This window comes from Salvia miltiorrhiza, chromosome 2, assembly GCF_028751815.1.
Source record: "Salvia miltiorrhiza cultivar Shanhuang (shh) chromosome 2, IMPLAD_Smil_shh, whole genome shotgun sequence".
In the NCBI taxonomy this organism is placed as follows: domain Eukaryota; kingdom Viridiplantae; phylum Streptophyta; class Magnoliopsida; order Lamiales; family Lamiaceae; genus Salvia; species Salvia miltiorrhiza.
Window position 1 is genome coordinate 30,601,123 of NC_080388.1, and position 15,644 is coordinate 30,616,766.

A 15,644-nucleotide genomic window follows, 5' to 3' on the forward strand; every position below is an offset into this window, starting at 1 on the left:
GTATCAGAGCAGGTTGTTCGCAAGAACTATCTGCATCTGACTAGGTTCTATTTGAACTAGATCCTTTTTCTTAAAGGTCTCGAAAAAGTTTTACTCTTTCTTTTTGTGCTTGCTATCTGCTCTATCTGCTGTTATCTGTTCTCTCTTTTTTGATGGAGACTAACCACATCAGATTATCTTCTCTACCTATGTTTAGTATTGAAAAATACGACATATGGAAGTTTCGGCTTGAAAGCTTCCCCACCGCCCAACATTGCCGAATGTGGGAAGTCATCACCAGCGGACCTATAACCATCACCGAAGTTATCAAAAGGGTTCCTGCTGATCACCATCAGGATCCTTACGATGAGGTCCAGCCCAAGTCAAAGGCAGACTTCACCACAGAAGAAAGGAAGCAAGATGAGCTTGACAACCTCTCCAAAAGCATCATCTCCGGCACCGTTCCCGACAAGCATGTCATGAAGATCATCAAGTGCGGAACAACAAAGGAGATGTGGGACATTCTGGAAAGAATGTGCGTAGGTTCCGAGAAAATCAAGGAGAATAAGCTATCAATAGCTTGCCAGAAGTTCGACTCCTTTCTCATGCTCAAGAATGAATCTGTCGAGGAAATGGAACAAAGATTCAATCTTATCTTGAATGAAGTTCAATCCATTTCCAAAGACAAATACACTCAACGAGAAATCAACCTGAAGATTCTTCGAGCACTGCCACGTGGAGAATGGCAGATCTACTCAGTCGCTCATAAGCATAAGCCAGGATTCAGTCAGCTCCCGACAAACAAGCTTTTCTCCGATCTCATGGCAAATGAGTTCGACCTTCTGAGAAATCTTGGTAACAAGAAGGCTGGAGGATCAGACGAAGATGGTCCATCAACCTCAAGAGGAGTTGCACTGAAGGCCTCAACCAGAGAAGGCAAGAAGCAGATCAAGGAGCCAACGGAACTCAACCCAGAGGACTTCTTCAGTCAATATGCTTTGTTGACTGAAAGATTCAACAAGATGGAGTCCAAGTTCCGGAAGTACAGAAGGTTCCACAAGCAGCACTACAAAGGAAAAGAAAGAGAAGGCAACCCCAGACATTCCACAGATCGAAGCGGAGAAAGGAAGTCACCCGCTTACGACATTAAAGATATGGAATGCTTTGGATGTAGAAAGAAAGGGCACTTTCGACATGAATGCCCTGATCTGACTCCAGCTGAGCGCAGAGAACTGAGAGCTAAGAAAGATCGTAGCTTTTCAAAGAAGAAAACGATGGTTGCTGACGATGCTGACTCTTCCAAAGACACATCAGAATCATCCGACTTCGACAGTTCCAGCTCAGATGATGAGAGCCGAGCCCTGATGGCCAATGAATCAGAAAGCGTGGCTGACAACAGCTACGACAATGGAATGAATGGCTCAAACTCAAAAACTCCTTATACTGATAACTTCCTGATGCTTTCAGGAGACCACTCAGAATCTGGAGGTAGCTCATCCGATGAAACTGACGAGTTTGATCAGCTCATGACTGATCACTGTCAGCTGAGGAAAATGTTCGAAGATCTCCTCAAGCAGAATCAGAAAATGGACAAGGAGATTAATGATGAACGAGCAAAGAATCAGACAATCATCTACTTACCGGATGAAACTTGTCTTGATCAGCTAATCATGGAGAACAGCTGACTGGAAGAAGAGCTCAGAATCTCCAACTCAGAATATGAAAGAGCATCTCATGAAATCAAGAGGCTCAATCACAAGCTGGAACAAAAGGCTACGGTGTGCTCAACATGGGTAACGCCAGTATCAGTAATGTTAGCTTTGTTTCTGGTCTTAAACATAATCTGTTGTCTGTGAGTCAATTTTGTGACAATGGTTTCACAGTGAAGATCAAGAAGGATGAATTCACTGTTAGAAACAATCAAAAGAAGGTGGTTCTGAAAGGATTCAGACAAGGGAGTCTCTACGTCGTTTCTTGGGAAGACAGCCCACCAGAAACGTGCCTCATCAGCAAGAGCAGCTCAGAGCTCAATTGGCTATGGCACAAGAGACTCAACCATCTCAACTTCAAGACGATCAACAAACTTGCTAAACATCAACTGGTAGAAGGCGTTCCTTCTATTGTGTTCCAGAAGAAGCAAGAATGTGAAGCATGCCTCAGAGGAAAGCAGACGCGGATGTCATTCAAGTCAAAGTCAGGACACTCTTCTGAAAGGATTCTGCATCTACTTCACATGGATCTGTTTGGCCCGATCACTCCAAGAAGCTACAACGGTAGGACGTACACCTTATTAGTTGTGGATGCTTATTCACGATATACTTGGGTTATCTTTCTCTTCAAGAAGAAAGAAACACTGGAGGAACTGCCAAAGCTGCTAAGAAGACTGAGCGTTGAAAAGGAAGTCAACATCATCAGCATCAGATCAGATCGTGGGACTGAGTTCCTCAATACTGTCATTCGTAAGTATTATGATGAACAAGGAATCAGTCCTCAAACTTCTGCATCAAGAACTCCTCAGCAAAACGGAGTTGCAGAAAGAAGAAACCGGTCTCTAAAGGAAGCAGCAAGGACGATGCTAGCCGAGTCAAAACTACCCTTGAAGTTTTGGGCCGAAGCAGTCAACAACGCATGCTACACGCAGAATCGCTCCTTCCTCACTCAGAGACATGGAAGAACTCCATACGAGTTATGGAAGAACAGAAAGCCATCGATTGCCTACTTTCATGCTTTCGGTTCTAAGTGTTTCATACACAACAATGATAAGAAGAGATTAAACACTTTCGATAGCAAGGCTGATCCAGGAGTCTTCCTTGGATACTCTGGAACAGAACGTTCAAGCAAAGCCTATCGAGTGTTTAATGCTCAAACTCTTTGTGTTGAAGAAACACCTAATGTGATCTTTGATGAGTCTACAGATGGTTTCAGGGAACATGAAGCTGAAAAGTGTGTTCAGAACACTGAAGGTTCCAAAGCTGAAATCCACAACACTGAGCCCTCTACTGTCTTGGTGTAGGGACCAGGCAAAGATGAAGATGCTGAGATGCTTCAGTATCAGAAGATCAACCAAAGGTCTGAAGTTCAGACTGGAGCCAATGCAGATGGCATCAGTCAAGGGGGAACTCCGGTTGCTAAAGTTCGAGTTGAACGAGCAGAAGCCGCTCCAGCTCAACACTCCCCTGCTCCAGAAGGTGCTCAACACCTCAGAACCATACTGACCGAAGAAGCCCTACCATCTCCAGAAGAGATCAAGAAGTATCGAAGATGGTTTGAACTCCACTCAAAGGAGAACATCATTGGAGAACCATCAGATGGCGTCAAGACTCGGAGATCTATGTGCAACCTCGTCTTCGACATCAATCAGAACTGCATCAACGAAGATAAGAATTTCAATTGTTTCTTATCATCTACAGTGCCCAAGGATATTGAAGAAGCTCTGAAGTCTACTCAGTGGGTCATCGCAATGCTAGAGGAACTCAATGAATTCAACCGGAATTCAGTTTAGGAGTTTGTGGATCGACCAGACGATGCAAAGATGATTGGTTTGAAATGGATTTTCAAGAACAAGGAAGACGAAGAAGGAAACGTTGTGAGAAACAAAGCAAGGCTAGTGGCTAAAGGATACAGTCAAGAAGAAGGAATCGACTACGACGAGACGTTCGCCCCAGTTGCCAGATTGGAAGCAGTCAGACTTTTCTTAGCCTTTGTAGCTCACAAAGGTTTCAAGGTACACCAAATGGATGTCAAGTGTGCATTTCTCAATAGAGTGCTCACAGATGAAGTCTATGTAGAACAACCTCCAGGGTTTGAGGTTGCTGGACCAGAAAAGGTGTACAAGCTGAAGAAAGCGCTCTATGGATTGAAGCAAGCACCAAGAGCGTGGTATGATACTCTCTCGGAGTATCTGGTTGAACAAGGCTTCAAAAAGGGATCTGTGGACAGAACTCTGTTCACTCTCAAAGAAGGAGAAGATCTCTTGCTTGTTCAAATTTATGTCGATGACATAATCTTCGGATCCAAATCCGAACGCATGTGCAAGAAGTTTGCTGACATCATGACCAACAAGTTTCAAATGTCCATGATGGGAGAAATGAATTTCTTTCTCGGATTGCAAGTCAAGCAGACCAACGAAGGAATACTGACCAGTCAGTCCAAATATACCAAGGAACTGATAGCTAAGTTCGGTATTCAGCACATGAAGTCAGTCAAGATCCCAATGAACACAAACTGGAAAGTTGATCCAGGTTCAGAAGGAAACTCTGTCTCTTCGAAGAAGTACAGAGAAATTATTGGATCTTTGCTGTATTTGACTGCAAGCAGACCAGATATCGCATTTGCAGTCGGGGTATGTGCAAGATATCAATCAGATCCTAAGGAAGCTCATTTGGATGCAGCAAAGCGGATTCTGAGATATCTCAAAGGCACGCCCAATTTAGGATTGTGGTATCCAGCAGACGACGACATCAAGCTCACCGGATATTCAGATTCAAACTTCGGTGGATGCAAGCTTGATCGCAAATCAACCTCCGGAACATGTCAATTCCTAGGCAACAAGCTCATCTCTTGGTTTTCAAAGAAGCAGACTTCAGTCGCCACCTCTACAACTGAAGCTGAATATGTTGCTGCCGGAAGCTGCTGCTCACAAATCCTGTGGTTAGTCCATCAACTAAAGGACTATGGGATCGACGAAAAGGAAGTTCCTATCTATTGCGACAGCTCCAGTGCTATTGCAATCTCCCAGAATCCAGTTCATCACACCAGAGTGAAGCATATTGCTATTCGACATCACTTCATTCGTGATCATGTCGAAAAGAAGGATATCTCTGTGGAATGGATTCCCACTACTATTCAGAGAGCGGACCTGCTGACCAAGGCTCTTCCAGAAGAGAGGTTCAATGATCTATGTGCAAAGATCAGCCTCATCAACCCTGAAGAGTGATGCTGTGTTTGAAGATCTTCTCAAACAGTCATGCTGACTGGTGGTCAACCAACTGCTGATTCAACGATCGCCAACGTGGAAAGCAATGAAGTCCGAATGCTCATCTGAAGAAGAAGTCATCCTGATGAAAACAACCAGGATCAAGTGGTATCAACTGACTACAATGTTCAGTTGATCAGTAAGTACTTTAAATGCTTACTTTTTAAATCAGTTATTCCAGTTAAGAGCTTTGAGTTTTTAGTTCAAAATCTTTTCTCTAACTGATCAGTTTCTTTCAAAAACTTTAACTGATTGTTGGAATTGTTGGTAAATGGAATATCCGTGAAGGACAAGATTTTTATAAAGGAAAAATCTGTTTTGACTGAACTTGTCCTGATCTTTTTGCCAAAAATATCCTTCCAACCTTTTTGCCTCTGCAATAAAATTTCTTGAAAAGCTCATTGACATGACAGTATGTAATGATGCCTTTCAACTTTTTGAAGACGCAGTCCCTCGCAGTGACGGCGGACGCGAATCTTCTCTTCAATTGCATTTTAGGCACAATTTTCGAAAAACCCTTTCATCTTCTTACATGGTTCAAATCTTGTCTTTTTATACCATGTTGTCTTCACGATTTTTCTGCATCAACTAACAAATCTCCACAGCCTTCACTGTGAGAAAAATTTTCAATCTTTTCTAAAGTTGCAGAGAAAATTTGTTCCGACTAAAGGAGAAATCTATGACTGCAAAGTCATGGAGTGGAAGAATGACGCTCACACACATGGTCTTCACCGGACCCTTCCACTGGACCTCAACGTCTCTCCGGCGTCAAAGTTTGCTCTACCCTCACTTGTATCCAGCGAAGCGAGCGTCTTCCATCCTCATGCCCGGCACATGGATTGGAAGTTCCTGTCTAAAAATGGACAGACTTCACCTGATTCTCAGGAAGCTTCTCGCCTTTTGGTGAAGCCTCCATGTGGTGCAACAACAATGAGCAGTAACTCATTGCCATCCGGTGAAAAATCGACAGTGCTAGTCCTCACGACTACCACTGATTCGATTCTCCATCTTCACCTCATCTTCTCCCCCATGTATGACGAGGCGCGTTTTAATCCATTTCTTTCATCAACGCCTCGCCATGCATTTCCTTCGTTTTTTCTCCCCCCCCTCTCGCACTCCTATAATTCTTCTCTCCTCGTCTGTCTCCTCACTCTCCGGATCGTATGTATAGTTGCATCTCATGTCTATCTCTAACGACGCTATGCATATTTTCCTTTCCTTCACACTGCTCTTCTCCATTCCTCTGTCTCCCCGCCTTCTCCGTCCTTCCATTTTCATCCTTCTCCACCCACTCCTGACGTCCTCCTCCTTCTGCATTTTCGGGACTCCTCCCCTTCTCAAAGTCGTCACCACAACTTGAGAATTGGAGTTGAAGTCTCATTTGATCTCAGCTTCCATGGTCATCTCTCTTTTTGATGTTGCCAAAAAGAGGGAAAGTTGGGAAAGTCAGAGTCAGTGAGCAACCTTTCATTTGGTTACTTCTGTCCCTATTTCTTGACTGTAGATGGGATAGCTAAGGATCACCAGAAGGATGACGTTTCAGAAGAGACCTCAATTCAACAAAACACAAGTGAAAGTGGAACAAGCTTAGGAACATGAAGACATGAAGACAGAAGATGAAGATCAAGAAGTTCAAGGCACAGCCAAGCAGACTGCTGGAGTCTATGGGTTTCCCATGTTGTTTTTGTTTTTTCTTTTTACTCCAATGTAAGTCTTGCTCTGTACCTCGACTGATGGTTTGTCAGTCCTTTTTAATGAAATGAACTTCTTATTGATCTCAACCAGAAGACAATGACTCTTTGTCCAGGCTCTGATTATGGTTTTTCTGTCTTCTTTATGTTCTGTTTTAGAACTGTTTTCGTTCTTACTCTAAGTACAAGTTTTTAGGTTCTATTGTTTAGGGGAACTATTTTCACCCCATGTTTAGAACTTGTACTGTGAGTTCAGTCTTTTTGCTGTCTAGAACTGCTGTGTGGTTTTGGCATCATCAAAAAGGGAGAAATTGTTGGGAACCTTGTGGAATATCCTAACCCTTGTTTTGATGATACCAAAATTCATAGGACTTATATGTAATAGACTAGAATCGTTTTGAACTCAAGTGTTAGAGTTCGTTTCTAGTTTAGCTTGCGGTGTCAAAGACTGAAGACTAAAGACTGAAGAACGAAGACTGAAGACTGAAGACTGCAGATACCAACTGAAGTATCAGTTGAAGAATCAGTTGAAGACTGATTATTTAATGCGCGCAATGGATTGATACTAAAGTCAAGTATCAGTTGAACATTCCTCCTAGGACTGATCTTCCAACGTTCAGAGGAAGCCACGTACGCACAAGTACAGCCGCATTAAATGCAGAGATCTCAGAATATCTTATCTCTGCAGAGGTCATTCCTATCTGGTGGTAACTTTTCAGAGACGTCACATCTCCTGTCCATCAAAGAGAGCCGTTTCCACACAGACAAGGAACCTCGAAGATTGAAGCCTCAGCCCAAATTCGAATTGCTCTCCAACGGAAGAAATCTTGAGGACGATTTACGCCAACGGATCTATTCAAGAGTTCTCCTACAAATAGCGCTCGAGCATCACTTCAACCTTCACCGATTCAACGACATAAGCTGAAGCTCTGCCAAAATTGCTACTCAGCCTAAAGCTTAACCTCCCCAAAGCTTGAATCGAAGAAGAGAATTCCAAAGCCAAAATCAGTCACTGCTGATTACATACATTCTCTTAGACCCTAGGCATTTATCTGTTTACCCAGAAGCCAAAGGTCAAACTTGCTTCAAAGAACTTGTTCTTTGTAAGTATAGTTGGCACTCGTTCAAACCTCCCCCCATAAGAGTGCTTGAGTGGTTCGGAGTTTAGGAAGGTACTCTGAACTCTGAGTGAAAAGTCTGAGCACGAGGTGTGCTTAGCAGGAAAATCCTACGCGAGGTTGTATGGGTGCTGAAGAAGGGTTTTCTTCAGTTCACGGTTGTGTGCACCAGGCAAGCACACGGGTACGGTTTGCAGTGCACCAGTGAAGCACTTGCGGAGTGGATTGTTGGTCTGATCAACCAACCGTGGATGTAGGAAAGGGTTTTTCCGAACCACGTAAAAGTCTATGTGCTGTTTACAGCTTTCAGTTTTACATTCTTACTTGTGCTATTTCAATTGATAAAACTGAACACTGACTAACAGCAAAGAGAAACCTTAATCCAACAACCTGCTTCACCGAGGCTATTACGAAACTAAGTTTAATTTCCGCTGCGCATGATATCGATCTGACTGAACTATCCTCTGATAGTCAGGAAGAGTGATATCATCTCTATCCTAGCAAACACGACTGAAGCCCTTACTTGCATAAGTTAAGTTCCAGCAACTTAATTGATAACTCATTACTGAAGAGCTTTCAGTATCAGTCGTCAACCCTGTTGGTCAAAACTGATTTCAGTAAAACAGGAATCCTTGTTTGCGTGCAAAGTTTTGTTTTGATCTCTGACTGAGATCCCTCTGATTGAGGTCAGTAGATTGTGCAAAAATAGCCTATAGGTGTATTCCCCCCCTCCCCCATACACCTATTCGAGACCCTCAGGACCTAACAATTGGTATCAGAGCAGGTTGTTCGCAAGAACTATCTGCATCTGACTAGGTTCTATTTGAACTAGATCTTTTTTCTTAAAAGTCTCGAAAAAGTTTTACTCTTTCTTTTTGTGCTTGCTATCTGCTCTATCTGCTGTTATCTGTTCTCTCTTTTTTGATGGAGACTAACCACATCAGATTATCTTCTCTACCTATGTTTAGTATTGAAAAATACGACATATGGAAGTTTCGGCTTGAAAGCTTCCCCACCGCCCAACATTGCCGAATGTGGAAAGTCATCACCAGCGGACCTATAACCATCACCGAAGTTATCAAAAGGGTTCCTGCTGATCACCATCAGGATCCTTACGATGAGGTCCAGCCCAAGTCAAAGGCAGACTTCACCACAGAAGAAAGGAAGCAAGATGAGCTTGACAATCTCGCCAAAAGCATCATCTCCGACACCGTTCCCGACAAGCATGTCATGAAGATCATCAAGTGCGGAACAGCAAAGGAGATGTGGGACATTCTAAAAAGAATGTGCGTAGGTTCCAAGAAAATCAAGGAGAATAAGCTATCAATAGCTTGCCAGAAGTTCGACTCCTTCCTCATGCTCAAGAATGAATCTGTCGAGGAAATGGAACAAAGATTCAATCTTATCTTGAATGAAGTTCAATCCATTTCCAAAGACAAATACACTCAACGAGAAATCAACCTGAAGATTCTTCGAGCACTGCCACGTGGAGAATGGCAGATCTACTCAGTCGCTCATCAGCATAAGCCAGGATTCAGTCAGCTCCCGACAAACAAGCTTTTCTCCGATCTCATGGCAAATGAGTTCGACCTTCTGAGAAATCTTGGTAACAAGAAGGCTGGAAGATCAGACGAAGATGGTCCATCAACCTCAAGAGGAGTTGCACTGAAGGCCTCAACCAGAGAAGGTAAGAAGCAGATCAAGGAGCCAACGGAACTCAACCCAGAGGACTTCTTCAGTCAATATGCTTTGTTGACTGAAAGATTCAACAAGATGGAGTCCAAGTTTCGGAAGTACAGAAGGTTCCACAAGCAGCACTACAAAGGAAAAGAAAGAGAAGGCAACCCCAGACATTCCACAGATCGAAGCGGAGAAAGGAAGTCACCCGCTTACGACATCAAAGATATGGAATGCTTTGGATGTAGAAAGAAAGGGCACTTTCGACATGAATGCCCTGATCTGACTCCAGCTGAGCGCAGAGAACTGAGAGCTAAGAAAGATCGTAGCTTTTCAAAGAAGAAAGCGATGGTTGCTGATGATGCTGACTCTTCCAAAGACACATCAGAATCATCCGACTTCGACAGTTCCAGCTCAGATGATGAGAGCCGAGCCCTGATGGCCAATGAATCAGAAAGCGTGGCTGACAACAGTTACGACAATGGAATGAATGGCTCAGACTCAAAAACTCCTTATACTGATAACTTCCTGATGCTTTCAGGAGACCACTCAAAATCTGGAGGTAGCTCATCCGATGAAACTGACGAGTTTGATCAGCTCATGACTGATCACTGTCAGCTGAGGAAAATGTTCGAAGATCTCCTCAAGCAGAATCAGAAAATGGACAAGGAGATCAATGATGAACGAGCAAAGAATCAGACAATCATCTACTTTCCGGATGAAATTTGTCTTGATCAGCTAATCATGGAGAACAGCCGACTGGAAGAAGAGCTCAGAATCTCCAACTCAGAATATGAAAGAGCATCTCATGAAATCAAGAGGCTCAATCACAAGCTGGAAGACACAGTCAAGAACTGCATGATGCAGTCTCCCATGATGAGCAACTTTCCATCGAAAGGTCTGGTCAACAGCATCGGAGGAAAGATTGCAGCTGACAAAGGAAAGGATATCATGATCATCTCAAAGGACGATCCTTCTGAAATCACAACCACAGAAGAATCAAGAGATCATGATATGGATGAAGTTCGCAAGCGCAGACTGATGGCTAGATCAAATGTTCCACCTCCACGAAGCTACAGACGAGCTGAGGAGGCCCCCAACCAGATCATTCTATTAAGAAGGCTGGAAAGCAGATTTCAGTCAAAGATCAGGGAAGGAACATCAGAAGTCAAGAAGAATCTTCCTCATCAATCCAGGGGGAAGAAAGGCCTCATCAGTCAGAAACTGACATCTTCAGTTCAGTTTCAGAAGGAACAACATCCATGGAGACCAAGCAATGCTGAGTCCAGACGAACCAAGAGCCATCCACAACAACAAGCTACTGGACATCAGCCAAGTCTCCAAAAGTCTGCAAAGACTCGAGTATCTCAGGGAAGATACTTCGCCGAGCAAAGAAGACCTCAACCACTCATCAGACAGAACTGCTACAAGAGTGAGGCCTTCAAAAAGATTTCTCAACAGAAGAATGCTCATGTGCCACCTGAAGCGCCAATGACGTCAATCAGACATTCAACAAAGCGCAAGAGATCAGCCAGACCAATTCTGAAGCAGATATGGGTTCCAAAGGGAACTCGAGCTAACATCGAAGGACCCAAAGCTTGATTGGGTGCCTGAAGCAACTCTTCCTTGCAGGTCAATGTCAGGAAACACAAAAAGAAGGAAGATGCCAAAGCTTTAATTAGAACGTGGTATCTGGACAGTGGCTGCTCGAAGCACATGACGGGCTACAAAGAATATCTATCTCAGTATGTTGAGAAAGCTGGATCCAAAGTTGCATTCGGAGACAACTCAATCGGAGAAACAAAAGGCTAGGGTGTGCTCAACATGGGTAACGCCAGTGTCAGTAATGTTAGCTTTGTTTCTGGTCTTAAACATAATCTGTTGTCTGTGAGTCAATTTTGTGACAGTGGTTTCACAGTGAAGATCAAGAAGGATGAATTCACTGTTAGAAACAATCAAAAGAAGGTGGTTCTGAAAGGATTCAGACAAGGGAGTCTCTACGTCGTTTCTTGGGAAGACAGCCCACCAGAAACGTGCCTCATCAGCAAGAGCAGCTCGGAGCTCAATTGGCTATGGCACAAGAGACTTAACCATCTCAACTTCAAGACGATCAACAAACTTGCTAAACATCAACTGGTAGAAGGCGTTCCTTCTATTGTGTTCCAGAAGAAGCAAGAATGTGAAGCATGCCTCAGAGGAAAGCAGACGCGGATGTCATTCAAGTCAAAGTCAGGACACTCCTCTGATAGGATTCTGCATCTACTTCACATGGATCTGTTTGGCCCGATCACTCCAAGAAGCTACAACGGTAGGAGGTACACCTTATTAGTTGTGGATGCTTATTCACGATATACTTGGGTTATCTTTCTCTTCAAGAAGAAAGAAACACTGGAGGAACTGCCAAAGCTGCTGAGAAGACTGAGCGTTGAAAAGGAAGTCAACATCATCAGCATCAGATCAGATCGTGGGACTGAGTTCCTCAATACTGTCATTCGTAAGTATTGTGATGAACAAGGAATCAGTCATCAAACTTCTGCAGTAAGAACTCCTCAGCAGAACGGAGTTGCAGAAAGAAGAAACCGGTCTCTAAAGGAAGCAGCAAGGACGATGCTAGCCGAGTCAAAACTACCCTTGAAGTTTTGGGCCGAAGCAGTCAACAACGCATGCTACACGCAGAATCGCTCCTTCCTCACTCAGAGACATGGAAGAACTCCATACGAGTTATGGAAGAACAGAAAGCCATCGATTGCCTACTTTCATGCTTTCGGTTATAAGTGTTTCATACACAACAATGATAAGAAGAGATTAAACACTTTCGATAGCAAGGCTGATCCAGGAGTCTTCCTTGGATACTCTGGAACAGAACGTTCAAGCAAAGCCTATCGAGTGTTTAATGCTCAAACTCTTTGTGTTGAAGAAACACCTAATGTTATCTTTGATGAGTCTACAGATGGTTTCAGGGAACATGAAGCTGAAAAGTGTGTTCAGAACACTGAAGGTTCCAAAGCTGAAATCCACAACACTGAGCCCTCTACTGTCTTGGTGTAGGGACCTGGCAAAGATGAAGATGCTGAGATGCTTCAGTATCAGAAGATCAACCAAAGGTCTGAAGTTCAGACTGGAGCCAATGCAGATGGCATCAGTCAAGGGGGAACTCCGGTTGCTGAAGTTCGAGTTGAACGTGCAGAAGCCGCTCCAGCTCAACACTCCCCTGCTCCAGAAGGTGCTCAACACCTCAGAACCATATTGACCGAAGAAGCCCTACCATCTCCATACCTTCTCCAGAAGAGATCAAGAAGTATCGAAGATGGTTTGAACTCCACTCAAAGGAGAACATCATTGGAGAACCATCAGATGGCGTCAAGACTCGGAGATCTATGTGCAACCTCGTCTTCGACATCAATCAGAACTGCATCAACGAAGATAAGAATTTCAATTGTTTCTTATCATCTACAGAGCCCAAGGATATTGAAGAAGCTCTGAAGTCTACTCAGTGGGTCATCGCAATGCTAGAGGAACTCAATGAATTCAACCGGAATTCAGTTTGGGAGTTTGTGGATCGACCAGACGATGCAAAGATGATTGGTTTGAAATGGATTTTCAAGAATAAGGAAGACGAAGAAGGAAAAGTTGTGAGAAACAAAGCAAGGCTAGTGGCTAAAGGATACAGTCAAGAAGAAGGAATCGACTACGACGAGACGTTCGCCCCAGTTGCCAGATTGGAAGCAATCAGATTCTTCTTAGCCTTTGCAGCTCACAAAGGTTTCAAGGTACACCAAATGGATGTCAAGTGTGCATTTCTCAATGGAGTGCTCACAGATGAAGTCTATGTAGAACAACCTCCAGGGTTTGACTGTCGCAGCCCGATTCCCGACACTAATGATAGTGGGGTACGAGTATCGATACGACTATTTTTAAAAGAATAAAAGATAAGAAGAATAGGTCGAACATCAAGCGGAAGCTCGCATCAAAAGGTGTTAAAGAAATCATTATAAATGAACCCAAGGGTAAAATCGTCAATGTCGTTATAACTTTTTAATTATCAGGAATTTCACGAACAAAAACAAAACGGGTATCGCTCATTTTTCGTAAGGAATCATAATATGCAGAGTATCGCAGCAAAAGGCGAACCGATTATATGTATGAAGACATATAACCGTGAGTACATTGCTTAACTTCAAAAGAAAAATAAAGTATATCAATCATCAAGACTTTATCGTCAAAATGGAAATACGATAAAGTAAATACATCCTCCAACATTTCCCCGCCAGCACCAGACCAATCTCGCTCCTCGCTTAGTCTGCACATTTAGAAATACATGCAGGGCGTGAGTATATAATACTCAGTGGGCAAACGCCGAAAAACAAGAAAGGTGCTCATAGAGCTATAAGTTTGAAACTTGCCACATCTCAGCAATACACAGAAATAAAGTTAGCGTAAATGAATCTGTGCATGCAGTTTTCATAATTATGATATCATAAAGAAACGATAGCGCTATCAAAGTACTCATCATCATGCATGTACCACATCTACAACTCATCATTATTAAGGTACTGAGAAGTAGGCCTCCTTCTCAAGCACCGTGACCGGCCGACCCGAAGACGGCTCACGATCACCTCTGTGTACACAACCCCGCTTTTGGCAGGATCCGAATTCGTCTCATCAGTAGAGGGTAACATACAAGCTCAACATCAAAAATTGGCAAGTCAAACAGTTCTCAAACATCATTTATCTCAAAACATTTGTTAATCTCATAACATCATTAAACAATTTTAGAAAGCTCATATAATATTCGTATACTCAAAATATTGCCCACCTGAAGACCTTACTCAAAAACTCCCGTCAAAGCGGAGTTACTTACTTCCCTGCTCTGCTCGTGTCTTCAGGGATCATCGTCATCATCGTAGGTTCATGTCATAAAATGAATCTCGATTAGAAACTCAACGACAAAAACTCATGCCTCAACTCATGTTCTATCTTATATTCTATCTCTTAATCAACTCTACATAAACTCTTTACTCATTTCAAATCCTTAAGTCCAAGGATAGGGTTCAAGAAAATCATGGTTCTAGGTCTCGATTCATCTCTCATATAAGACTCGTCTAATCTCATTCAAACACTTGGGCAACATAAACACATAAGGCACATAAGAGAATACAATCAAACATCAACAAATCATGTTCTGTTTTTACACAGACTCGACTTCAAACTTTAACACGTTCTGACTCCGACATCCCCTGGATTCCAGACTCATACCAAAAGAAAGGTATTTGAGTCTAGTTTCATTTAAAAAAAAAGTAGAGTCAGAAACTCCAAGTGGTTTGGGAGATATGGCGTTTTTACCACGGTCTACCATATTCGGCAGTTTTGAGCAATCGGAAACATTGATTTTTGAAAAATAGTAAACGTTGTCAAACTGAGCTCAAATTTGGTGGATATCTAGCCCATACAGTAAGGTTGATACAATAAAAATTTGGAAAGCTAGATCATACAGGAAGTCACTGAAATGAATGACTTTGTCCCCTGTTCTCTGAAATTCCCGGCAGAAATGTGCAGATTTGGTTTTGCATTTTATAAAAATAGCAAATCAAGTCCAAATGACTTGAAATTTTACAGAGGTGCTCAAGACTCATGTAGGGACATTCTGTAAAATTTTCAAAGCTTTTTGACATCGACAAACCGTCGATCACAGTAGGTCAGTAGCCTACGAAAAATCATCAAAAACTCATCTCAAACTCTTAAATGCTCAATTCAACATTCCTTCAAGGAAAACCAATCAAAGCTCAATTTAAACACATATAACACTCAAAAACATTCAAAAACATTAAAATACTCATCATACTCAAATTAACTCTCCTCTTTTACATCTTAACTCAAATCTCAAGGGAAACGTTTCAACAACGTATCAATCAATTCTCTTTCTCAATTTCATGCTCGAAATTTCTCAAATACTCAAATATGATCATTTACATCATATAACTCATTATTCTCATATTTACTCTCTTTTTATCATAAAAACTATATTTATTACATTTTTATGAAAATCCATGTATCAACATAAAACTCTTAGCAAAACATGGATAAAATTCTCATAATGATCATAGAGCAAATAAACCTCATTTTATAAAGCATCAAACTCACATCATATAAAAACTCAAAACTCATACAAACTAAACTTAGTCAAAATTTTATTTAGCCTACAAT

At 42.4% G+C, this 15,644-nt stretch overlaps 1 long non-coding RNA gene across 1 annotated transcript; it reads right to left on the bottom strand.

Moving 5' to 3' along the window:
- Positions 1-13,448: 13,448 nt before the first annotated feature.
- Positions 13,449-15,317, bottom strand: LOC131013297 (uncharacterized). The gene is made up of 2 exons (XR_009097627.1): positions 14,257-15,317; positions 13,449-13,740 (listed from the first exon to the last, which is right to left on the bottom strand). It is a non-coding gene; the product is annotated as an uncharacterized LOC131013297 (long non-coding RNA).
- Between the last annotated feature and the right edge of the window lie 327 nt (positions 15,318-15,644).